Source organism: Acomys minous (assembly GCF_964271855.1).
Source record: "Acomys minous genome assembly, chromosome: 9".
Taxonomy (NCBI): Eukaryota; Metazoa; Chordata; class Mammalia; order Rodentia; family Muridae; genus Acomys; species Acomys minous.
In genome coordinates this window covers 120365899-120390839 of record NC_140490.1, presented here as the reverse complement: position 1 = coordinate 120390839, position 24941 = coordinate 120365899, and the positions used below count along the sequence as shown (strand labels likewise).

Here is a 24941-nt window from a genome sequence, read left to right as displayed (position 1 = left end):
ACGCACAGTCAGTGCTCCATGCCTGGCTGCTCTCCCTCCATGCTGACAGACGCACAGTCAGTGTTTTGTGTCTGGCTGCTCTCCCTCCACACTGACAGACGCACAGTCAGTGCTCCATGCCTGGCTGCTCTCCCTCCATGCTGACAGACGCACAGTCAGTGCTCCGTGCCTGGCTGCTCTCCCTCCACACTGACAGACGCACAGTCAGTGCTCCATGCCTGGCTGCTCTCCCTCCACGCTGACAGACGCACAGTCAGTGCTCGGTGCCTGGCTGCTCTCCCTCCACGCTGACAGACTTACTGTCCCCACTAGGCTCCCATCTCTCAAGTCTCTCCTTCCCGGCTCCCAACTTCCTTCAAAGTAATTTCCTCTCTGTTTCTACAACAGATTATTCCATGTTTAAAGTTTTGAGACAGTGGCAATAAACATGTGTATACAAGTGTTTCTGTGGTAGGCTAGCTTCTATCCTTTGACTATATATGCAGAGGACACAAAGATTGAGCATGTGGTAATTCTATATTTTTTTTAAAGTTCCAAGGTAATTTATTTATAGTCCAATGAGTTCACAGTCATTTTGGCAGTATATTTGGCTTCTTTCCACACATCAGTCCTAGAATTCATTGTTTGTTTTTATGGGGATGAGATTTCTGACTGTTCTGACATGGAATCCCAAAGAAGCCGCTGTGAAGCATGATCACTCCATGATGGCTAAAAATGGAAAAGCAAATGGTGTGATCACTCCATGATGGCTAAAAATGGAAAGATGGATGGTGTGAGCGCTCCATGATGGCTAAAAATGGAAAGGCGGATGGTGTGAGCGCCACATGAGTGCTGTGCAAAGAAAAACCGAATCTGGGCTCTATGGAAGAGGAACCAATGCTCTTGATGACTAAGCCATGGCTCCAGCCTCTCCCAAGATTTTTAATATTATTTTTTCAATTATGTATATGTATGTGGGTATATGCACATGACAGGAAGCTGAAAGCATCAGGTCCCCAGGTTAAAGTCTACTTGACATGGATGCTGAGATTTGAACTCTGGAAGAACAAAAAGTGTTCTCTTCTTCTAAGACACTTCTCCAGTCCCTCTGGCTTTTTATTTAAAGCCAGATATTAGATAAGACATGGAAAGTTTTAAGATGGTACTTCTTTGTATGTTTTTATATCTGATTTCTCCTGGGACTTCCATATTCGCATGTTAGCTTCCTTAGTTCTCTGCTAGTCTCTGATGCTATGTTCTTGCTTTGATGTTTGCCTGCTCATTTTCCTTTGTTTGTGTCTTTTCTATGATTTTGCAAAAATTATTTTAACAAAACATACAAAACAATCCCCCAAAACCAAGAAAAGAATATTAAACCACACACACAAAACACCAAACTCTAACAAAATAAAAGCATCCACAAACAGAACTGGGGAGTTAATTACATGTTAGTCAACTACTCCTGAATGTCAGGCCTGCCCTACAATGGCTGATACACCAATGGTCACATAACTGGAGAAAACTGACTTTCTCTCTCCTAGCAGGTACAAGTTATATAGCTCAGTTGTTGACCTTTACCCTAATGGCTAGGTTTCCATTCACTCATCCTTAAACATAAGAAAACATAAGCTAAGAGAATAGAGCAAAAACTATTACATCAAAGCTGGATTCTACAACAGCTCACAACGATCTGTACATGCTTTTGTAATACTAGTTTTGGGGTTCCAACACCACTTTATTGGGCTTTGAAGACTACAGTCATGAACATGTACACGTATTGTATAACCATACATGTGGAAAAACACTTATACAGTTAAAATAATATAAAAGTAAAAACAAACAGCTGTGTTCCATCTGTTAAGAGTCATAGGTCATATGGATTCTAGAGATTTTTTGTGCACTCATGAAATACTGCACTCAAAAGAATACTGGCGGGGCTGGAGCAATGGCTCAGTGGTTAAGAGCACTGCCTGCTTTTCCAAAAGACCTGGGTTCAATTCCCAGCACCCACATGGCAGCTCACAACTGTCTGTAACTCTAAGATCTGGCATCCTCACACCAATGCATATAAATTAAAATTAAATGAAATATTTTTTAAAAAGAATACTGGCTTAAAATTGTTGAGAGACATAAAAAAGAAAATCCTGGAAATCTAGGTCAGGAAAAGACCAAACCTAAGATATTTGCAATAGAGGAAGGAGATAAAACACAGCTTATGGGCCCAGAGAATATATTCACCAATATCATAGAAGACTTCCTGACCTAAAGACAGAGATGCCTATACAAGAAGTATACAGGACATCAAATAGATTGGATAGAGAAGAAAGTCTCCTACACACATAGTAATCAAAACATTAAACATACAGAACAAAGAAAGAATATTAATCTGCAAAGGAGAAAAAACAAGTAACATATAAAGGCAAACCTATTAAAATTACACCTGACTTCTCAATGAACAGTCTAAAACAAGAATGCCCTGGGCATATATATTGGATACTCTCCAAGGTGACATGTGTCATGCCAGCTACTATACTCAGTAAAACCTTGAGGCACCATATAGGGATAAAATACGGTAGTCTGTGATAAAACCAAAGTAAAGCAATATTTTTCTACAAATTCAGATATATACATGATACTACAAAGAAAACTCTAACCTAAGAAGGTTAACTACAACCATGAAAATACAGGGGACAAACAATACAGAAAATCAAAATCAAAGGAAGGGAAAACACTCACACATGTTCACACACAGCATCATTGCCATCACCAACAACAATATCAATGGTATCAATTCCCAAATTAAAGCATAGAGATTACGAGAACGGAAGGAGAAATAGGACCCACGCTTTTGCTGCACCCAAGAAATACACATCAAAGATAGACATTGAATCAGAGTAAGGGGTGAGGAAAATATAACAACTAAATGCACCTAAGAGACCAGTTTAGCCATTTTCTAACAAATTAGACTCCAAATAAAACACATCAATAGAAATAGAGGACAGTATAAATTCATCAAAATTAAAATAAAAAGAGACCAGTATAGCCATCTTAATGTCTAACAAAATAGACTTCAAACAAAACATATCAACAGAGATAGAGGACACTACATAATCATCAAAATAAAGTCTACCAAGAATACATTTAAATTTTTTTCTGAGACAGGGTTTCTCTGTGTAGCCTAGGCTGTCCTGGACATGCTTTGTAGATCAGGCTAGCCTCGAACTCACAAAGCTCCACCGGTCTCCCCCTCCCAGAGGGCTGGGATTACAGGACACGCCACAACACCTGAGTCATTCCAAAATGTATGTATGTATGTATGTATGTATGTATGTATGTATGTATGTATGTATATGTATGTATTTATTCACTTTACATCCCAATAGTAACCCCTCCCTTCTCTCCTCCTGATCCTACCTTCCCTTTCTTTTCCCCATCCCCCATCTCCTATTCCACAGTAAAGGGGAGCCCTCACTTCATCAACTCACCCCAACTCATTAAGTCACATCAGTACGGAGCATGTCCTCTTCCCATGTGGTCTGGCAAAGCAGCTGCACCAGGCAGTAGTGATCAAAAAGTAGGCAACAGAGTCTATGTCAGAGACAGTCCCAGGTCCCCTTACTAGAGGACCCACATGAAGCCATAGCTGTCCATCTGCTACATCTGTGTAGGGGGGCTACATACAGTCTAGCTGTGGTCCTCGGTTGGGTCCTTCCGCCTCCACCAGCCACTCTGGGTCCTGGCTAGTTGGGCTCTGTTAATATTCTTGTGGAGCCCTATCCTTGCCACGACTTTTCTTTTTTTTTTTTCTTTTTCTTTCTTTCTTTTTTTTTTTTTACCACCACTTTTCTTTTCTTTTCTTTTCTTTTTTAATTTTCGAGACGGTTTCTCTGTGTAGCCTTGGCTATCCTGGACTCACTCTGTAGACCAGGCTGGCCTTGAACTCACAGCAATCCACCTGCCTCTGCCTCCTGAGTGCTGGGATTAAAGGCGTGCACCACCACGCCAGGCTGTGCCACCACTTTTCTACAAGACTCCCGTATGCATTGCCCAATGTTTGGCTCTGAGTCTTGGCATCTGTTTCAATCCACTGCTGGGTGGAGCCTCTCAGAAGACAGCCATGATAGACTCCTGTAAGCATATGATAGTGTCGTTAATGGTGTCAGCGGTTGGCTGTCTACCAAGGGGGGGTCTCAGGATGGGCCAGGCATTGGTTGGACATTCGTTTCAGCTCTGCTCTATCTTTATTCCTGCATACCTTACAGTCAAGGTAAATTTTGGGTTGAAGTTTTTGTGGGTGAGTTGGTGTTCCCTTCCCTCCATTAAGAGTCCAATCTAGTTATAGGGCATCCTGTTTAGTCTTAAGGACCCATGAGCTACTGGAGTATCAGCTAGAGTCACCCCATATCCTCCCAGAATCCTACCCTGTCTTAAATCTCCAGGTTGTCACAGAGACCACCCACCCATAGTTTCTCTTCTCTCCGCAAGCTCTCCGTCCTCACCTCCAACCCACTCTTTTAAGGTGTGATCACCACCTCCATTTTTATCAGCGCTCCCTCTGCCATCTTCCATGGTCTATTCTATTTCCCCTTCTGGTTGAGATTTAAGCATCCTCCCCAGGGTCCTTCTTGTTACTTATTTTCATTGGTTTTATGAATTATAGTATGTTTATCCTGCACTATATGGTTAAAATACACTTATAAGTGAGAACATACCATGTGTGTATTTCTGGGGCTGGGTTACCTCACTTAGGATGATCTTTTCTAGTTCTACTCTTTGCCTGCAAATTTTGTGAAGAAGAGAGTTAGATAGATGGGGAACAGCAAGCAACAAGAGAGAGAGAGAAGTTGGGTAACATTAAACAAGAAGAGAGATACAAAGTTGAGTAAGAGCAAGCAGGAAGAAAGAGATAAACATGGGTGACAATGAGCAAGGAGTCAGACAGACAGCAAGCAGGACAGAGAAAAGGCAGATAGAGAGACAGAAAATAAAGTTCTCCTGGGCTTTCAGACCTTCAGCTTGTACCAGATTGCCTGAGTCTCCAAGTATTTCTTTTTCCTCTGTTCCTCAACCTCTCCACAACAACTTGTTCCTCTAGCCAGTTCTTCAACCAACAGTTTGAAGTACTGTTGGTTGGGTAGAATGTTGGGTCTACTAACAATCAATTCTGTTATCCTGTGTATTTTTATTGGAAAGTTGAGTCCATTAATCTTGAGAGAGAATAATGACCAATGACTGTTAGCTTTTTTATTATGATGTTGGTGTTGGTAGCATTTTTGGGTACTTGTCTTCTTTGGGTCTTGCTGTAGTGAAGTTATTTATATCTTCTGTAGGGCTGGGTTTTTGCATAGGTGTTGTTCAAATTTTGTGGGTTTTTGTGGAATATCTTGTTTTCTCCATCTACAGTGATTGAAAGCTTTGCTTGGTATAGTAGGCTGGGTTAACATCTGTGGTCTCTACAGTTTCTGTAGAAGTCATATATGATCCTAATAAGTCTGCCTTTATATGTTACTTGTTTTTTCCCTTGCATCTTTTTATTGTTTCTTTTTTAAAAAAAAATTATTATATTAACACATTTTTTTTTTGGTTTTTCGAGACAGGGTCTCTCTATGTTAACCTTGAATGTCCTGGACTCGCTTTGTAGACCAGCTGGCCTTGAACTCACAGCAATCTGCCTGCCTCTGCCTTCTGAGTACTAGCATTAAAGGCATGCACCCCCATGCCCAGCTTTCCTTGCATCTTTTAATATTTTTCTTTGTTCTGTACATGTAGTGTTTTGATTATTATATGGCAGTAGGATTTCTTTTCCAGTCTAATCTCTTTGATGTTCTGTAAGCCTCTTATATTTTTAAAGATGTCTCTTTCTTTAGGTTGGTTAAATTTTTTCTGTGATTTTCTTGAAAATATTTTCTGGTCCTTAGAGCAAGTAATCTTCTCATTCTTCTATTCCTATTATTTTTATGTTTTGTATTGTCATGGTGCCCTTACTTTCCTGAATGTTTTGTGTCAGGAATTTTTTTATTTAGTATTTTCTTGGAAAGATGTATCCGTTTCTTCCATTGAATCTGCTCAGCCTGAGCTTCTCTCTTCCATCTCGTGTACTCTGTAAACTGATACTTACCTCCATGGCTCTTGTTCTCTTCCCTGAGTTTCTCATCTCCAGGATCTCCTCAGTTTGGTTTTTTCTTGGTTGATTCTATTGTCATTTTCATGTCTTGACTGGTTTTATTCATTTCCTTCATCAGTTTGATTGTGTTTTTCTGTATTTCTTAAGTGACTTGTTTGTTTCCCCTTAAAGGCCTCTATCGTCTTTATGAGCATAGATTTAAAGTCATTGTTCTATGTTTCAATTGTGATACCATATGCAGAGCTGCTGCCATATTGCACTCATTTTTGTTGATTTATGGTCTTTAGCCATCTGGTTGTCTCTGTGTTCGCTGACTTTCTGGATCCTCCTGGAATTCTTCAGAGAGCCCTAGGTCACAGTGATGAATCTCCTCACTTGGCCTACACCTCTGTTCTGCTCTGCTGATTGTGTCCCAGTCAGACCTATAGGCAGGGAATTAGGGTACAAGTTTCTAATCTATGAGGTCCTGCAAATCTCCTCAATATAATTGGAAGAGCCTTGAACAATAGGCTAAATTTGCATATCCAGGAGATCTGAGAGTGGTACATCTGGTAGCCTGTATGCTCTCCTTTGTCTGGGTAAACACAAATGGAAGCTGTCATTTTAGAGTCAGCAGGGTGGCTTGCTTGCCCTGCAGACAATACACTTCTGGTGCTCAGACTCTGCTAGGCACTGCCATCTTGGATCATGGCCCTGTATGCTCTTATTGCCCAGTGGCTCTCCACAGGATGACTGATAGAACCATGGACCAGGTGCTGGGACTCTGTCCCTGGTATCTGGTAATTGTTATTAGGAGGTAGGAAGAGTCTGGGGTCCGGATTCTAGAGCATTAGGTTTCTGGAACTCAGAAGACATGTTCAAGTAGGCAATAAGTGTGGAGTCCAGGGACTGTAGGATCACATGTGCCTGTTGGACACTGTAGCCGTCTGTGGTGTGGGATGGGCTTCAACTGTGTGTCCCTTGTGCTGGAGTACCCCCTCTCAAGCAGGAAACACAGAAATTGGTGTTTGAAGTCATCAGCCAGGTCACTCATTTAGTCCATAGTCTCTGACAGTCTGCTACTGAGATGAGGTATGTATTGGGTGATGCCATTTGTAGTCCTAAAAGCCAGATTTTTCTACATTTCAATTTTCTTTTGAGCTCATGGTGGTTTCACTATTTATTTATTTATTATACTTGATTTACATTACATTTCAATTGTAATCTCCTCACTCTTGTCTACCTGTTCCCACCATTCCTTCCTCTTCTGCCCTATTCCCCTAACCTAGATCTCTGGCCGAAGGGGTCCTCCTCCCCACCATCTGACCACAGCCTATCCAATCTCATCTGGATAACCCACATCCCCTTCCTCTGTGTTCCCACAGGGCCTCTCCACCAAGGGGCTGCAATCAACTCTCGGGAACGAGAGTTCAAGTCAGAGGCTTTCCCCTCCCATTCTTCATGTGGAGAAAAAGCTGTCCATTGGCTACATCTGAACAGGGAGCCAGGTTCTCTGCTTGGAATGTCCTTGGTTGGTGCATTAGTTTGTGCAGGGTTCCCTGGGTTCATAACTGCCAGCTTTGATTGTCTCCATGTGGAGCTTCTGACACCCCACCCTGTCCCTCCGTCCCCCATCTCTTCCATATAACTCCAGATCTTAACCAAAAGTCCAGCTTTGAGTCTCAATATCTGTCCCAATCTTCACTGGGTAGAGTCTCTCAGAGGACATCTATGTTAGGATAATATCCACTTACAAGTGAGTATATACCATGCATGTCTTGCTAAGTCTGGGTTACCTCACTCAGGATGATTGTCTCTAGTTCCATCCATTTGCCTGCAAATTTCAAGTTTTTTTTTGTTTTCGTGGCTGAATAGTATTCCATAATGTAAATACACCATAGTTTCTTTATACATTCTTCAGTTGACAGGCATCTAGGTTGTTTCCAGATTCTGGCTATTACAAATACGACTCCTATGAACATAGTTGAGCAAATGTCCTTCTTGTATGGTAGAGAATCATCTGGGCAATGCTCAGGAGTAGTATAGCTGGGTCTTCAAGTACCACTATTCCCAGTTTTCTGAGAAAGTGTCAGATTGACTTCCAAATTGGTTGTACAAGTTTTCATTTCCACCAAAAATGGAGGAGTGTTCCCATTTCTTCGAATCCTTGCAAGCATGTGCTGTCAGTTGAGGTTTTTTTTTTATCTTAGCCATTCTGATAGATGTAAGACAAAATTTCAGAGTAATTTTAATTTGCATTTCCCTAGTGACTAAGGACTTTCAACATTTCTTTAAATGGTTCTCAGTCATTCTGTATTCCTCTGTTGAGAATTCTCTATTTAGCTCTGTACCCAGTTTTTTTAATTGGATTAATTGGTTTCAGTGGTATTTAATTTCTTGAGTTATTTATAGATTTTGGATATTTGCCCTTTGTTAGATATATGGTTGGTGAAGATCTTTTCCCATTCTGTAGGCTGTCATTTTGTTCTGTTGACAGTTCCTTTGCCTTACAGAAGTTTGTAAAAGAAACATTTCTACAGGTAAAATGACATATTGACCCTCATAACCTGGTTAAATACCTCATTATCAACAATGGACAGGGAAAACAAAGAAAAACTAAACAGAGAAACGTTTGTCCTAACAGACTTTATAAACCAAATGGACATAGTAGATATTACACAACATTTCTCACTCAACCACAAAAGAATATACCTTCTACTCTGTACCTCATGGAACTTTCTCTGAAATTGACCATAAAGCAAGCCTCTACCACAAAGCAAGCCTCAAGAAAATTGTAATAAATAACTGCATGCTGTCAGACTATCATATATTAAAGCTGAATATCAACAACTACAGAAGAAACAGAAAGCTCAGGTGTAAAGTGAAAAACTCTCTACTTAATCAAAAATGGGTTCAGACCAAAAAAAGAAAAAGAAAAAATAAAGAAAGAAGTGTAAATCTCTCTTGAATTGAATAAAATAAATACACTGCACATCTAATCTTACAAGACACAATGAAAGCAACTCTAAGAGTGAGGTTGATACCACTAAATGCTGAAATTAAAATCCACTCCTTGGAATATACGCAAAAGTTGCTACACCACACAACAAGGACATTTGATCAACTATGTTCATAGCAGCCTTATTTATAATAGCAAGAATCTGGGAACAACCTAGATGACCCTCAGTTGAAGAATGGATAAAGAAACTGTGGTACATTTACACTATGGAATACTACTAAGCTATTAAATCAAGGAAATCTTGTCATAGACTGAGCTTGTAACCAGAAACAATATGCATACAGTAGTACTTATATACAGACGGGAGAAACTCAATGTTAGCACTTTGATTCACTTGATAAGGCCTACGTAGATCTGGGTCCATGTACCTCAGTTTAATTAAAGGCCATCTTATTTCATTTAGTCCAGGAAAAGTATCTTATCAAATAGATTAAATTCAATGATATAATTGGAAGTGCTTCTGGTACCTCGTTAGCACTTCAACACTGAGTAGTCCCAAAAATTTTACCTCGATCAGCACTGTTATCCAAAAATTCATGTTGGGGGAATAGAAAGCAGAGATTCAAACTCTTACTAAGTAAAGCACACACACACACACACACACACACACACACACACACACACACACACACACTCCATACCAAAAGGTACTATGAATGACTTAACTTGAGATACACATGTCACACATAAAAACACAATCAACACAAATAGACAATATATCTTCTCCAAAAGATGGCACACAGGACAATAAAACATTTAATGTAGCAATTATAAATAAAGTCAAGAAACTCAATGAGGATAGCAATAAATTCTGGAATGAATAGCATAAAAACATAAATAAACTGATGAATTCGGTAAGAAACAAAATCAAGATATGAAAATAGAATTTACCCTACTGCAACCCTAGTGAGCCAGCTAGGAGTGATTTCCAAGAGTCCACAATAGCCCCAGATAAGACTCAGCTTTGTACCCCGTGGCTGCCAACTCTCCTTGAAGCACACACAGCAGCTGTAACTTGCAGTCCATCCTTGACCTCCACTTTCCAGCCCTCATCTCCACCTGCTTTCTCAGAGGCCACATTGGCACCAGGGACTTCTAAGTAAGACCCCATTCTATGCCCTGTGCTTTCCAACTTCCCTTAGAGCACATCCAGCAGCCATAAACTGTACCCCATCCTCTGAGCTACAGTTTCCGGATCACAACTACACATGCTTTCCTGAAGGCCATGCTAGCACCAGGGACACCAGGTAAGATTCTACTCTGTGCTCCGTGCTCACCAACTCCTTAAAGTGCACTCAACAGCTGTAAACTATACCTCATACTCTGGGCCCCAAATTTGGACCCACAGCTTCAGTAAAAGGTCTTTGCTTTTCCAGGGGTCATGCAGGTTCTTGAGAACCCAGAGTCAACATGGGTACTCCAAGTCCCAGAGGTAATGCTGGACACAAAAACTCAGCAGAGATACTCTAAAGGACTAGAAGATTCAGTTGTCACCAGAATCCCAAGCCACCCAGGCCAAAAATCAAGAAATCAAAACCAAAGGAAAAAATCCAAAAACACCCATCTAACAAAGATAAACTCAGAAATCAGCACCTAAACTTACAATAACCCCAAAACCCAGATGACCAGAGGACAACATAGGAAGGAACACAATCAATAATACCCAAGGCCATATGGCACCACACAAGCCTAGCTCTCCTACTACAACAAGCCCTGAATATTCCAAAGCAGCTGAAGCAAGAGAAACTAATATTAAAACCAATCTTATGAAGACGATAGAGGCCTTCAAAGAATAAATGAATAAATCTCTTAAAGAAATATAGGAAAATACAATCAAATAGGAAAAGGAAATGGAAAAAAAGTGTTCAAGACCTGAAAATGGAAGTAGAAACAATAAAGCAAACACAAACTGAGGGAATACTGGAAATAAAAAAAACCTAGGTTAGTGAACAGGAGCTATGGCTGCAAGCATCACCAGCATAATATCACAGGAGAAAGAGAGAATCTCAAGCATTAAAGATACAATAGAATAAACTTATACATTAGTCAAAGAAAATACTAAATCTAGAAAGCTCCTGACACAGAACATCAAGGAAATCTGGAACTATAAAAATACCACATGTAATAATAAAAATTATAGAAGGAGAAGATTCCCAGTTGAAAGGTGGAGAAAATATTTTCAACAAAAATCACAGAAGAAAATTTACCTAACCTAAAGAGATGCCTATAAATGTACATGAATCTTACAGAACACCAGACTGGAAAAGAAAGTCTGCTTACCACATAATAATCAAAGCACTAAATGTACACAATGAAGAAAGAATATTAAAAGCTGCAAGAGAAAATTGCCAAGTAACATATAAAGAAAGACCTTTTAGACTTACCATAATTTTCAGGCCATAGGACACACCTAACCATAAGATGCATTCAGTTTTTAGTGCAGTAAAACAAGAAAAACATAATATGAACCAAATTAGCACTAGTATAATAAAATATTTATTAAAATATAATGAAATAAGGTAATACTAAGCAGCATTAACTCAACAGGAGGAAAGACTCAGAGACTCAAGCACTTTTCTAGTTTTCTGTGTCAGAATTTAGGAAGCTCAGCTGCCGACAATCACTTGAATCACTTTCTTTGTTATCTTCATATATGATATTATCTTCAGTTCCATCTAAAGCTGGGCTAATGCCACATATTTTTAATGATCGTATGATTTCCTCCTTCACTGACTATCATGATGTTTTAACCCAGTCACAAACTTGAGTGATAGCAGGCATCTTCATTCGTCCTGTTGGAGTCAGATCATGATTCCCAGCAGCCAGCCATTTGTTCCACTCTTCTCTCATAAAGACTTTAGGTGGTTTGTTGATTGAAACACCAAGAGGTTGCAACTGGCTGGTAAGACACCCCCCTCCCAGGAATTACAACTAGAAGGGTCTTCACCTCTTTAAATCTGTTTTGTTTCTGTTGTTGTTGTTCCGCTAATATGTGTTGGTTTTTTTTATTTTTATTATTATTAATTTATTCTTGTTACATCTCAATGGTTATCCCCTCCCTTCTATCCTCCCATTCTTCCCTCCCTCCCATTTTCCCCTTATTCCCCTCCCCTATGACTGTGACTGAGGGGGATTACCTCCCCCTGTATATGCTCATAGGGTATCAAGTCTCTTCTTGGTAACCTGCTGTCCTTCCTCTGAGTACCATCAGGTCTCCCCCTCCAGGGAACACGGTCAAAGGTGAGGCACCAGAGTACGTGAGAAAGTAATATCCCACTCTCCACTCTACTGTGGAGAGTGTTCCGTCCATTGGCTAGATCTGGGTAGGGGTTTAAGGTTTACCGCCTGTATTGTCCTTGGCTGGTGCCTTAGTTTGAGCGGGACCCCTGTGCCCAAATCTGCCTATCATAATGTTCTACTTGTAGGCTTCTAGGACCCTCTGGGTCCTTCTACTTTGCCTTTCTCCCATGATTCTCTCATCTAGAATCCCACTAGAATGTCCTCTCCTCTGTCTCAGTTTCCTGGTAAGTGAAGGCTTTCATGGGACATGCCCCTTGGGCTAATATGCAGATATAAGTGAGTATATACCATTTGAGTCTTTGCTTCTGGGTTAACTCACTCATTATGATCATTTCTAGCTCAATCCATTTATCCACAAATTTCGGGAATTCCTTGTTTTTAATAGCTGAGTAGTATTCCATAGTGTATATGTACCACAGTTTCTTTATCCATTCTTCTATTGAGGGGCACTTCTGCTGTTTCCATGTTCTGGCTATTATGAATAAGGCTGCTATGAACATGGTTGAGCAAATTTTCTTGTTGTGTGCTGGAGCATCTTCTGGATATATTCCAAGGAGTGGAATAGCTGGGTCTTGAGGAAGCCCTATTCTCATTTTTCTGAGATAGCACCAGATAGATTTCCGAAGTGGTTATACTAGTTTGCATTCCCACCAGCAATGAAGGAGTGTTCCTCTCTCCCCACATCCTCGCCAGCATGTGGTGTCGCTTGAATTTTTGATCTTAGCCATTCTGATGGGTGTAAGATGGAATCTCAGAGTTGTTTTGATTTGCATTTCCCTGATGATTAAGGAGGTTGAGCATTTCTTTAAGTGTTTCTCAGCCATTTGATATTCCTCTGTTGAGAATTCTCTGTTTAGTTCCATGCCCCATTTCTCGATTGGGTTATTTGGTTTGGTGGTATTTAATTTCTTGAGTTCTTTATATATTTTGGATATTAGACCTTTGTCAGATGTGGGGATGGTGAAGATCTTTTCCCAGTCTGTAGACTGTCGCTTTGTTCTCTTTACAGTGTCTCCTGCCTTACAGAAGCTTCTCAGCCTCATGAGGTCCCATTTATTAATTGTTGACATTAATGCCTGGGCTGTTGGTGTTCTGTTCAGGAAGTTGTCTCCTGTGCCAATATGTTCCAAGCTCTTTCCCATTTTTTCTTCTAAGTGACTTAGTGTCTCTGGTTTTAAAGAGATTGAAGATGACATGAGAAGATGGAAGGATCTACCTTGCTCATGGATAGGGAGAATTAACATAGTAAAAATGGCCATCCTACCAAAAGCAATCTACAGATTCAATGCAATCCCTATCAAAATACCTACACAATTTTTTAAAGACATTGAAAGTTCAATTCTGAACTTCATATGGAAAAACAAAAAACCCAGAATAGCTAAAACAATCTTGTACAATAAAAGGTACTCTGGAGGAGTCTCCATACCTGATCTCAAACTGTACTATAAAGCAATAGTAATTAAAACAGCATGGTACTGGCACAGCAACAGGCTGGTTGATCAGTGGAATCGAATCGAAGACCCAGATATGAATCCACACACATATGGTCATTTGATTTTTGACAAAGAAGCCAAATCCATTCGATGGAAAAGGGATAGCATCTTCAACAAATGGTGCTGGTCTAACTGGATGTCTATGTGTAAAAAAATGCAACTGGACCCATATTTGTCACCTTGTACAAAACTCAAATCCAAGTGGATTAAAGACCTCAACAAAAATATGTGTTGTTTTGCTAATTGGTCAAGCACTAATAATGCAGATTTTTTCAGAAGCCCTGAAGGACGTTTGGACCACACTTTTTCAATCCATCTGTCTTTTCACATATGCAGAATGAACAATTCTGTCTTCTCCCATATGCCCAGTAACGACTTCTGCATAGGAATGTGGCCCCACTGGAGTCAAGGAAGGACAAATAGAGCTTCCTTATTGCTACACAATTTACTGAATTACCCCTGCCCTGCTCCATGCAGCAAGCTGCCCTGCACCAGCTTATAAGGCAGGCTAAGATCATCATACCATTCAGATCAGCACGATAGCAGAGGTGGGGGGTGGGGTGGCAGGATGAGGGGGTGGGTGGAGACCAAGCTCTGTGTGACAAGGGATCTCAGAGAAATGCTCATACCTCTTCCTGTTCCCACAGACACGCCGAACCCTATGCGTGCTCCTTGGCTGGCACACTGAAGACATCAGTAAGTGACCTCTTTGCTGATGTCCAATAGACAGCAATGGGACCATAAGACACTCCCTAATTTTCCCTTTCTCCCACTTTTGGGGGGAAATGTGCATCTTATGGTCCAAAAAAGACTGTATGTCACTGTGGAGACAGAGTTTTAAGGTCTTAAAAGCTCAAGCTATGCTCAGTGTGACAGTCTTCTCCTGGCTACCTTCTGATCAAGAAGTGGAACTCTCGGCTCTTCCAGCATCCCTACTGCCTGCACACTGCCATGCTTCCTGCCATGGTGATGATGGAATAATCCTCTGAAGCTGTCATCTAGCCCTAATTAAATATTTCCTTTTATAAGAGTTGTTATCATCACGGTGTTTCTTCACCATGTGTCATAAAACTCTAAGACATGTGAATTGAATGAAAATAGCCCTGCAGACTCATAGGAAGTGACATTGCTGGAGGTGGGCCTTGTTTAAGAACGTATGTCACAGGGTGTGGTTTTTGAGGTTGCATAATCTAACGTCAATCCCTGTATTATTTTCTCTTCCTGCTGTATTTGGATCTGGATGCAGAATTTTCAGCTGTCTCTCAAGAACCATGTATGCCTCTGTGCTACCCTGCTTCCCACCGTGATGACAACGGACTAAACCTTTGAACTTTATGCCAGCCCCAAGTAAGTTATTTCCTTTGTAAGAGTTGCTGTGATCATGGCATCTACTCACATCAATAAAGCCCTAACTAACACAGCATATATTGTATGAGAAACATATATATTTTCCATAAAAGAAAAACTTTAAGTAATCTTTTTGTAACTTAAAAAAAAACTTTGACCTCCTTGCAAGTTTCATATACTATATTTGACCATATTTACTTCTATACCACAATTCACTCTAGTTCCATGTCCCCTTTCATACCCATCTACGTCTGAGACCTTTTTTATTTTATTTTTTATTTACGTTTTCAGGACCACTTGGATTTTCTCAAATATTCTTGGATATTCACTGGAATGTGGCCAATTTATCCAAGGACAGCATTCTTAAAGAAAACTATCTTTCCCCTTTCTCAGCAGCAAACAATTACCAAAGCTCCACAGTTATGAATGACTTTATACTCCAAACCCTCATCTCCATTCTTAGGCACAAATGGTCGGGCTTGGCTTTCACAGGTTTTGACAAGCTATTACAACCATTGTATGTGTCTATGTACAACTGTCCTGCTGTTTCCAAAAGACAAAATGTCTTCATACTCATCAGCAGCATCTGGCTCTTGTACTCTTTGTCCCCTTTTCTTCTACAACGATCCCAGGTTACTGAGGTTAGAGGGCAGTGGGTATGGCTAGTTGTAGGTCACTGCATTAATCACCATCTACTGCAAAAAGACATTTTTCAGATGAGAGCTTGAGAACTGAATTGATCTATGGGTGTCACAATAAGTCATTAGGAGTTGCTTGAATTAATTCTATGTCCATGGAGCAAATTAATAATAGTAAACTGTCTCCTGTGGCCTATGGCCTGGATATCCATAGGTTCTTGGACCAATAATAGTACCACAAATGAGTATAAATTAATGTAAAGTATGGCATATATCCAATCAGAAAGAGGCCAGTCGTTTTTAGTTCACATGGTACATACTTGAGTATGATTCATGACTACTTCTCTCCTCTTACTATGTGCATAGATAGCACCTTTCAGCACTACAAAGTATGGGTGAAGTTTTCAAATCAGTAGAAGATTTGGCTCTCTATGTTCCATGCATGACTCATGTATGTGGTACCTTCAGCAATTAATATCTTACCATCAACTTCAGAAGGAAAACCAATACCATTGGCATTAACCTATAATCTTTAGGAATTTGTGGGACCTCGCTTGCCATCAATTCCAAAGAAGTATCCCATTACTGGCACTTACATTTTTGGTTTTTAACCTCTAGTGTCTAGAAGGGCCATTGCTGCCCTTTTACAGGACACTCTATATTTGCAAGTATTCTATTTCTACTCCCATATTTCTGTTTCAAATGGTCTCTAGTGTCATTCAGCCTTCCTGGTACTCTCTAATCTACCTTTTACTCTGCTCCCTGACCCCAGTTTAACCCTTCCTATTCCAACACCCCTGATTAACCCCTATTTCACCACATTCTATCTCACCTCCTTTAAAAGGTCTTCCCTATTGCTCCTTAGTAACTTCTTGGCCTCTGAAAATTCCAAATGAAACACATCTGAAGATCCAAAGCTACTATTCATAGATGACATAAAAAATAACATTGGTTTTTCTAAGTCTGAGTTACCTCAAAGTAGTTGTTTCCAGATCCATTGATTCATGTAAATTTTAGGGAATTTCATTTTTCTTAATAGCTGAATAGTGTTTCGTTGTATAAATACACACACACACACACACACACACACACACACACACACACACACACACATCCCTTGTCTCCTCCCATTCTTCCCTCCCTCCCATTTTCCCCTTATTCTCCTCCACTATGACAGTTCCAAAGGGGGATTTCCTCCCCCTGTATATGCTCACAGGGTATCAAGTCTCTCTTTTTAAGTTACTTTATTAACTATCTTGCGACCATATCTGACTGTCAACTGCATTAGTTATCTTTGACAATATACAATAGTCTAGTTATTTACCCCTGTTTAATTCTGAAATAAACATAGGAGGCCAAGTAAATCCCATCCTGGAAATCAATCATGACAATGAACACAGTCAAGGGTGTCTTAAGAATACAGCCATGGGTTGGAGAAATTAAAGGCTAGGCTCGCAAGCAAAATTATAGGAATGCAGTCATTCATGAGGCAACCAACAATCTGCACATCTCAATCACATTTAACAGTCTATAGTAAAGTGACTGCAGTTACATTGGAACTCCTTCAGCATCAAGATCTCTAAATATAGGGTCTGGGCACTTTTCTGACTCCCATATGCCTTATCATTATAGAACACAACAGTTTTCTATATGACATAGTTTATTTAAAGAATGTTATTTTTTTAAAGAAAATGTATCATTCTTACTACATATATAATATATAATTTACAGAAGTTTCCTTTAAGTCACAAGTGATCTGCACTGACTGTGCAAATGAGTCTTTCTACCTCTTTGTGATATATTGTAAAAACTGCAGTTTTTCTTAATTGGCTCAAAAGGTCCACTGACCTCCCCGAAAGGGTTGAGAATTATTTTATGTTCTTTATTAGGATACCCATGATTGTAAGAGTAAATTTTATTCTTTTGGCTCAATTGTTGTCTGGGAGGCTCACTGCTTAATAATAACCTCACCCTTTTTCTTTCTGAGCTCTGGGTTGGCTGGTTCAACTCAGCTGTTCCGGTTTAAACTCCTCACCCAGCTGACGTACTTAATTTGGCTTTTCTTTTGGCCCAGAATTGCTCTGTTCGGCCTCAAACTAACTCATCAATCTGTCCTAATCTTTTGGTTCATTTTCTGGCTCATTCTGTCTTTACCTGAGTTTTCTCTCTGCAACCCATTTTTCTATTACTCTCCTGGTAAAACTGCCTGCTCTCTCTGAAAAACTGCCTCTTAAGTAGCTTCCCTTTTTTCTCTCTTCTCATGAGAGTTGGGTGTATCCTATTCTGTCAACTCATCTCTGATTTGTCACTTTTCTTCCACTCAATTAGACATCACTTTCAAACATGGGTATTTTATTTTACAAACTAACTTTACCTTTATTTGGGAGTAAAGGCATGTATCACCATGCCTGGATCTAAGCTTTTCTTTACCTGATACTTGCTCTATACTAGGCTGGCCTTGAACTCAGACCTGTTTGCCTCTGTCTCCTGAATTAAAGGCGTGTTTGTATTCCAGCTGGATCACAAAGACAGGCGATCTTTGGGTGTGACCTCTTAACAGAACATCCATGTTCTGAATTAACATTCTTTTACACAAGGACTAACTTCTTGAAATACCTGATAAACTTGAAAATGTGGGCAATAGCTGAATCCCAGAGCAAAGAAAACCATGGACTCATGCACATGCCACTTGCCACTCGGCCTCAGGGGTGCCCCCGAGCTTTCCCTGTTGGCTGCCTGCTGGCTGCTATCAGTTAGTGCCTTGTCTTGAACTTCTGGAGGCTACTGAAACACTAGATTGTGCCACCAAGTCTCCATCCTCACTAAGACGAGAGCTGAATCTGTAAATGGTGGGTCTGCTGGCCTACAGACTGGGAAATGATCTTCACCAATCTTGCACCCAACAAAGGGCTCATATGCAAAATACATAAAGAATTCAAGAAAGTAAACACCACCAAACTAAATAATCCAACTTAAAAAATGGGATACAGAGCTAAACAGAGAATTTTCAACAGAAGAACATCGAGTGACTGGGAAACACCTAGAGAAATGCTCGACATCCTTAGTTATCAAAGAACTGGAAATCAAAATGACTCTGAGATTCCATCTTACACCTATCAGAACGACTAATATCAAAAACTCAAGTGACATCACATGCTGGCAAGGATCTGGAAAAAGGAGAACATTGCTCCATTGCTGGTGGGAGTGCAAATATGTACAATCATTTTGGAAATCAATCTGGTGCTTTCTCAGAAAACTAGAAAGAGTGCGACCTAAAGGCCCAGCCATACTACTCCTGGGCATATACCTGAAAGACGCTATCCCATACAACAAGGACATTTGCTCAACAATGTTCATAATAGCCAGAATCTGGAAACAAACCTCAACTGAAGAATGGATAAAGAAACTGTGGTATATTTACACAATGGAATACTACTGAGGAAATCTTACAATTTGCAGACAAATAGATAGAACTAGAAATTATCATCCTGAGTGAAGTAACACAGACCCAGAAAGACAGGCAATGGTATATACTCACTTATAAGTAGATATTAGCCCAACAGAGATGTCGTCTGAGAAACTCCAACGATCAGGGGATTGAGACAGATGCTAGGACTCGTTCTGGACTTTGGGTGGAATGCTGAGAGTGGTTTCCAAGAATGGCGGGGGGGGGGGGGCATGGAGACCCAGAGAGTTCAGGAGCCCCACAAGGAGACCATCAAGGCCATCAGATACGGGCCCAGGGGTCCTGCACAAGCTGTTGCTCAAAGACAACACATGCAGTAAACCTAGAGCCCCCGTTCAGATATGGCCAAGGGACAGCTCATTCTTCATGGTTGTGGGGAGACCTGGGACTGCCTTTAGCATGAACTCTGCCCCCCCCCCCAATTTGGAAGGCAATGTAGAAACCTTATGCAGTAGAACCTCCCTGGAATCTATGAGCGAGCCTAGCAAAGCCTCCTGGTAGTGGGGGAAAGGAATCCTGAAATGGCCATCTTCTGTAATCAGGCCAGGCTCCGAACACTGCAACTGGGACACTGACCCAGCTACAAAACTTTTGAGCTACAATATGTCCTGCCTGTAAGATACGCTGGAGTAATGGTGGCACAGAACTTGTATGTTGTTGTTGTTGTTGTTGTTGTTGTTTTTAACAAAATGCCAAATATTCTATTTTACCAACAAAACCTCCAGAGCCAGATATCAGGGTAAAAGCCTGCGAGCTCAAAGAGAAAGAGAAAGCATGCAGCTGACCATCCTACTCAGCCAGCATCCCAGAAGCAAAAAGCCCCTTCTCCTTCTCTACGCTGTCTTAAACTCTTCAACTCAATGTCCTTCCTTCATGTATTTTCTTATGTTCGCTCCCTGTCAGCTGGCTCCTTGCTCCACCTCTTGACCTATGGCTGATTTTATTTAGCTTTTGTTTACAGGATGCTCTTGGGTTAAAGGTGTGTGCTAAGGCTGAGCCTCACTACAAGTGCTTGTTTATAACAAACAGAAAGCTCTTGAGTTAAAGATGTGTTCTGGGTCTGAGCCACTCCACAACAAGAAACATGTCTTTTTAGTTCACAATCTCAAGGTCCACAATATGATCAAATACCCTGCAACATTTGTGGAAGTGACCAACCAATAACTGGTCCAACTTGAGGCCCATGCCACAGAGGAAGCCCATGCCTGACACTGCCTGCATAGCCAGAAACCAGAGGCAAGCCAGCCCAGATACCCAGAACTAAATACTACTGGGAAAAAACAATGAAATAATTCCTGATGCTATCCTGCTACACCCATAGACTGGAGTTAGCCTAATTGTCATCAGAGAGATATCATCCAGCAGCTGATAAGAGCATATGCAGAAACCCACAGACAAATATTGGGCAGAGCTATGGAAACCCCACGGAAAAGGTGGAGGAAGAATTCCAGGATGCAGAGGGATTGAGGACGCCATGGAGAACACACCCCACAGAGTCAACTAAACAGCACTCGTAGGGGATCACAGAGACTGAAGTAACAATCACCAACCTTGTCTGGGCCTGCATGGGGTCCTCTTCATAAATGTTTTGGTTGTGTGGTTAGATGTTACTGTGGGACCACTAAGAGCAGGAGTGGGCCTCTTTGCCTATGCACGGAACCTTTTCCTCCTCCTAGGTCTCCTCATCCAACCTTAGAGGAGTATGTGTGCCTAGTCTTACTGTAATTTGTTTTGCCCTGTTCAGTTGATACCCACGGGAGGCTGTTTGGGGGGCGGAGGGAGCAGAAGAGAGAGGAAGTAGATCCAGGGAAGTGAGAGGAGGAGGAGGAGGAATGATGAAACTAGAGGATGCTGTGGTCAGGATGTAATGTGCGTAAAGAAAAATAAAAAGAAAAGAGAAAAGAGAAAAATAAATAAACCTAAAAATCTTAAACAACACATATTAAAATTTGGGGTTTCAGTTTTCTTAACCTTGGAAATATATTCCCCCACTAACATCATGGCAGTATCAAGCTTTTCTTTAACAAGGGGCCACTTACCCACCTGTATTGGAACATAATATTTTCATCGTATGATATCTGCTGTTATTTGAGCAGTGGCCCTTAGAATAAATCTTGTGGATATCCTATGTAGGTCCTGTCAGTTCTAGCTATGGTCATAATGGGAACCGATCCACTCTGGCGTCCTTCTCCCAGGACCTGTGCTGGACAAAATCCCATCTGTAACATCTGTGCTGTAACTTTATCGGAGGAACTAATAGAAAGACCCCCCCCCCATCTGTTTCAGGGCACTTCATCCCCATAGAGTGAAAGAACTCGGAAGGGAGAGCACACAGGCAAAAGCTACACTGTTCCCTTCGTCCTCCCATGTTAAAAGCTGAGAGCTTTTGCCCACACTGGCAACTTTTCCAAACCCAATTAAGACAGAGGGGGTGACTCGTGGAGGCCATTTTGAAGGCCAGCCTTTCCCAGCTGGGCGCGACACATCAGCCTGTATTCACAGGATCACAAGGTCAGTTTTCCTTGCTCTTTACATACTTCAGTAGAATGCTGGTCTTTTATTTTCCACACCAAAAAAAAGCAACATCAGAGGCTCCACCAGAGCCAAAACCCTGATTGTCTCAGGCCTCATTAGATATACAAGCTCCTGCACGAAGAAAGGGGAGCAGCAAACGCTGATCATGTTCCATGACCAAGGTAAATCGTGACAATTTAGTTTGGGGGTTCAATCATGATCTTAGCTTCTCCTGTAAAATCAGAATCAATTGTTCTGGGATGGCATGAATCCCCCGTGAGGAAGTGGAGCGTCTTCTTCTTCTTCTCCTTCTCCTCCTCCTCCTCCTTCTCCTCCTCCTCCTCCTTCTCTGTATAAGGCCCATCACATTAAATGGAAGCAGGCCTGTTATCCTGGTGGGTAAACAAACTGCAGTAGAATCAGCTGTCAATACTGCTGGGGTGGTGGAAGAGAGACCCAATCCTGCATTTCCTGCTGTACACTCTGTGGAGTTCATGCATGGTCCTTGTGGTGCAAATGGGTTCATGGTTGAAAACTTACGGGCCAACACCACTTTTCATGGGGCTTGATGCTGTTCCCAAATCGTTCCCAGATGATAAATGGTAGTAGACCTCTCATTATTGAAATTAGCTATATTACTGTGTCTGGCAGCAGAAAGCAAAACATTATCATTGTACTATTTAGAAAGCCATTCCCTTAGTCAATGAAACCCCTAATGACATAGTGAACATAAGGTTTTAGGAAGATCAGGAGAGGCACCAGCATTAACTGTATTTATAGGTAATCACTTTGGGCATAGTTTACTAAAGTGGCCCATTTGTCCACAATTAAAACAAGCTCCCCTCTGTTCAGGAGGGGGTCTTGGAAACTCCTGCTTTTCTTCCCCCCTGATTTTTTTTTTTTTTATAAATTGTGTGATGCGTTGGCCTTTAATGGCAGCTGCTATGGCTATGCCCACTAAGAGGGGCTTACCTCTGTACAGGCATTAACATAACTGGTGATGTCTCCTGTCTTTCTAATGGACTGAATAAAAGCTTGGCACGTGGGAGAAGGATTTTCAAAACCCAACTGCTTTATTATCATATGAGCAGCTTCAGGATTAGTGATGGCTTGCTCAACAGTTCTAGTAAGCTTGGCCACAAAATCTTCAAATGATTCATCAGCCTGTTACCTAGCATTAACAATGCCTGGGAGAGTTTGACTATGTACAGGCAGCCTCTGCCAAGAAGCAAATCCCAGGGCAGATATTTTATGTAAAAGAAGTTTAGAATATTGTATTTGGATCTCCACAGAAGTATACTCTCCTGTGATGGTTAACATATCCACTGGCCCCTTGTCTATGTCTTCCGTCTTTGCTAACTCTTTATATTCTACCTCCATAGCAAAAGTTGCCTGCTGTAAGGCAGGATTTGCAACCTGAACCCAATCATAAGGAGTCATTCATGTGTTAAGTAATTCTTCCACCACTGTGAGACTATACGGAGAGATTAGGCCATACTCATCAGTTGTTGTTTTTTTTTTTAATCACCTTTAACAGGTTGTATGGGAGTGGCTCCCAGTGTGCGATGCTTTTTTTTTTTTTTTAATATCAAATGTAACTGGAAAGGACATGTCCTCATCCTTCTGAGTTTGTTTCGAGGGTCCCCTCAATCCTCTATCTGTAAACGATAACATAGAAGGTCTCTTTTTACTGGAGGGCTTGGAGCTCATCAGCAATAGGCAGTTAAAATCATAATTTTTAGCATCTTCTCCTTCTGAAACTGATTCATCCTGGGGATCTGAATGCTCATCAGTTGCGGTCCTACGGTCATCATCCTCTTCCTATTGCTCGTGATCAGGGCTTTCCTCGTTCACAGGAAAGGTTTTTACGTTTTCATTTTCCTCCTTTACATTTACACACTCCTCTGAGGCTGAAGGGAGAATTTCCTCACATTTTGGACCCATGGCCTCTTTTAAGAAGCTCCAAGTGTAGGAGGACCAATTACATTAAAGGTCAGTTAGAAATGCTATGTTTAGCCAGCAAAAATGATGTAGTGCTACCCTCCCCTTGCTTCCTACACCTGGTTACCTGGTTATGGTTTTTCTTACAAAAAACTGACCAGTGTGACAGTTTGGCTCCCTAGTCCACGCTGCATCCCTGACCGGTCAGTCTTCATTCAATATTCAATAAACTTCCATCTACCTGAGTCTGGTGTCCAAGTGGTCAGTGTGGGCTATTCCTGAATCCCAACAGTGATATGTATCAAGAAAATTATCTATTTCTTTTAGATTTTTTTCAATTTGGTTGAGTAAAAGTTTTATTAAAGTATGTCCTTTGGTTTTCTAGATTTCTTTGATATATATTGTTACATCGCCTTTTCTTTTCTTTCTTTCTTTCTTTTTTTTTTAATTTTTAATTTTTGTCATCCCTCTCCACCTTTCAGTTATTTTGGATAAAGCATTGTCAGTGTCACTGATTTTTTCAAAGAACCAATTCCACTTTTCTTTGTTTGTTTCTATCTTGTTGACTTCAGCCCTGTATTTGATTATTTCTTGTGATCTACTTACTCCTTTCGGGTATAACTTCTTTCTGTTTTAGAATTTTCAGGTGTGTAATTAAGTTACTAATATGAGACCTTTCCAGTCACTTTATGTGGGCACTGAGTGCAATAGATTTGCCTCTTAGAATCACCTTCACTGTATACAAAACTTTGGGTCTGTTTTCTATTTATTTTCATTGATTTCTAGAAAATCTTTAACTTCTGCCTTGACTTATTTTCATTCAGTTTCCATGACACTTTGAGCTTTCTACTCTTGCTGAAATCTGTAGTGTCAATAGGATGCAGGGTGTGATTTGAATGTTCTTGGGTTGAAGCTTGCTTTGTGTCCAAATATAGGATCAATTTTTGAGAAAGTTCCATGAGGTGCAGAAAAAAAGTTATTTTTTTTTGTATGTGTTTGGGTGAAATGTTCTGTAAATATGTTAGCCCCATGTGGCTTATAACATTTCTTAGCTCTAGCATTTCTGTTTAGTTTTCGTCTGGATGACCTGTCTATCGGTAAGAATGGGGTATTGAAGTCTCCCAAGATCAGTGAAGTGAAA

General features: G+C 40.7%; 1 long non-coding RNA gene across 1 annotated transcript; it reads left to right on the top strand.

Annotated features, from left to right (window-relative positions):
- Window positions 1-14486: 14486 nt before the first annotated feature.
- Window positions 14487-19509, top strand: LOC311605117. Its single transcript, XR_014781799.1, has 3 exons — window positions 14487-14590; window positions 15141-15241; window positions 18395-19509. It is a non-coding gene; the product is annotated as an uncharacterized lncRNA (long non-coding RNA).
- The last annotated feature ends 5432 nt before the right edge of the window (window positions 19510-24941 follow it).